Raw genomic sequence first — 3468 nt, 5'->3', positions numbered from 1 at the left:
GACAGACAGCTCTACACACACACACACACACACACACACACACACACACACACACACACACACAGACAGACAGACAGCTCTACACACATCAGATACAGATACACAGGAGAGACAGACAGCTCTACACACATCAGATACAGACACACACACACAGACAGACAGACAGCTCTACACACATCAGATACAGATACAGAGGAGAGACAGACAGCTCTACAGATACACAGGAGAGACAGACAGCTCTACACACACAGGAGAGACAGACAGCTCTACACACATCAGATACACAGGAGAGACAGACAGCTCTACACACATCAGATACACAGGAGAGACAGACAGGAGAGACAGACAGCTCTACACACATCAGATACAGATACACAGGAGAGACAGACGGCTCTACACACATCAGATACACAGGAGAGACAGACAGCTCTACACACATCAGATACACAGGAGAGACAGACAGCTCTACACACATCAGATACAGATACACAGGAGAGACAGACAGCTCTACAGATACAGAGGAGAGACAGACAGCTCTACACACACACAGGAGAGACAGACAGCTCTACACACACACACACACACACAGGAGAGACAGACAGCTCTACACACACACACACACACAGGAGAGACAGACAGCTCTAAACACATCAGATACAGATACACAGGAGAGACAGACAGCTCTACACACACACACACACACACACACACACACACACACACAGACAGACAGACAGCTCTACACACACACACACACACACACACACACAGACAGACAGCTCTACACACATCAGATACAGATACACAGGAGAGACAGACAGCTCTACACACACAGTAAAGGCCACAGGATGAGAGAGGGAGTAAATAATGCAGACACACAGAAAGGCCGATAGAGACAGACAGACATATAGGGATTGAAACAACCAATCACAGACACACAGACAGACCGATAGAGACAGACAGACATATAGGGATTGAAACAACCAATCACAGACACACAGAAAGACCGATAGAGACAGACAGACATATAGGGATTGAAACAACCAATCACAGACACACAGACAGACCGATAGAGACAGACAGACATATAGGGATTGAAACAACCAATCACAGACACACAGACAGACCGATAGAGACAGACAGACATATAGGGATTGAAACAACCAATCACAGACACACAGAAAGACCGATAGAGACAGACAGACATATAGGGATTGAAACAACCAATCACAGACACACAGACAGAAACAGGAGGAATATGAGAGGCAGAGGGAGAGCGTCAGGAATGACAATACAGTGACAGAGAGAGCAAGAGAAAGGTAAACTCATAGAGAAAGAAAGAGAGGAAGAGAGGAAGGATGAGACATTGAGAAACGAAAGACAGAAATAGTGACTGCATCGTAATCCATATAAATAGTCACTGCATCGTAATCCATATAAATAGTGACTGCATCGTAATCCATATAAATAGTCACTGCATCGTAATCCATATAAATAGTCACTGCATCGTAATCCATATAAATAGTCACTGCATCGTAATCCATATAAATAGTCACTGCATCGTAATCCATATAAATAGTCACTGCATCGTAATCCATATAAATAGTCACTGCATCGTAATCCATATAAATAGTCACTGCATCGTAATCCATAGAAATAGTCACTGCATCGTAATCCATATAAATAGTCACTGCATCGTAATCCATATAAATAGTCACTGCATCGTAATCCATATAAATAGTCACTGCATCGTAATCCATATAAATAGTCACTGCATCGTAATCCATAGAAATAGTGAGTGCATTGTAATCCATGTTTGCCATCTTGTCCACAGCAGTACATCTAAACTCTCCTTGTTTCCTGACTGGGACATACCACAGGGAGGTGTCGGTCATGGCATGAGTGGATCTGAATTAAACAAATCTTAATCATGAGTGCAGCTGAATTAAACTAATCTGAATTATACTGAATTGAATTAAGATAATTTGAATCATGAGTGCAGCTGAATTCAACTAATCTGAATTATACTGAATTGAATTAAGATAATCTGAATCATGAGTGGAGCGGAATTAAACTAATCTGAATTATACTGAATTGAATTAAGATAATCTGAATCATGAGTGGAGCTGAATTAAACTAATCTGAATTAAACTAATCTGAATTAAACTAATCTGAATCATAGTGAACTGAGCTGGATGGATGTGAATTGAAGTGGCTTGTCTTTACTTGTGATTTTAAGCAGGTGATTCAGTTGGAGTGGCCATGCTAGTCCTGTGGGGGGGCGCTCTTTCCCCTTACTTTCGTGATTTTCCTGCTGATCATCATCAAGCTGAGAGTCAGGTCAGACCTGCTACACACTTACATTACTACTTACAACTACATTCATTCACTCAGTCACTCAATACACACTTACATTACAACTACATTCATTCACTCAGTCACTCAATACACACTTACATTACAACCACATTCATTCACTCAGTCACTCAATACACATTTACATTACAACCACATTCACTCACTCACTTACATTACAACCACATTCACTCAGTCACTCACATTACAACCACATTCATTCACTCACACACTACACACTTACATTGCAACAACATTCACTCACTCACATACATTACAACCACATTCACTCAGTCACTTACATTACAACCACGTTCACTCACTCACTCATTCACTCACTCACTTACATTACAGCCACATTCACTCACTCACTTACATTACAACCACATTCACTCACTCACTACACACTTACATTACAACTACATTCATTCACTCAGTCACACAATACACACTCACATTACAACCACATTCACTCAGTCACTCACATTACAACCACATTCACTCACTCACTTACATTACAACCACATTCACTCAGTCACTTACATTACAACCACGTTCACTCACTCACTCATTCACTCACTCACTTACATTACAACCACATTCAATCACTACACACTTACATTACAACTACATTCATTCACTCACTCACTCACTACACACTTACATTACAACTACATTCATTCACTCAGTCACTCAATACACACTTACATTACAACCACATTCACTCATTCACTCACTCACTCAATCACTTACATTGCAACAACATTCACTCACTCACTTACATTACAACTACATTCACTCACTCACTCACATTACAACCACATTCACTCACTCAATACACACTTACATTACAGCCACATTCACTCACTCACTTACATTACAACCACATTCACTCATTCACTCACTCACTCAATCACTTACATTGCAACAACATTCACTCAGTCACTTACATTACAACAACATTCACTCACTCACTTACATTACAACAACATTCACTCACTCACTTACATTACAACCACATTCACTCACTCACTCACTCACTACACACTTACATTACAGCCACATTCACTCACTCACTTACATTACAACCACATTCACTCATTCACTCACTCA

Source organism: Clupea harengus, chromosome 25, assembly GCF_900700415.2.
Source record: "Clupea harengus chromosome 25, Ch_v2.0.2, whole genome shotgun sequence".
In the NCBI taxonomy this organism is placed as follows: domain Eukaryota; kingdom Metazoa; phylum Chordata; class Actinopteri; order Clupeiformes; family Clupeidae; genus Clupea; species Clupea harengus.
This window is presented reverse-complemented; position numbering follows the sequence as displayed.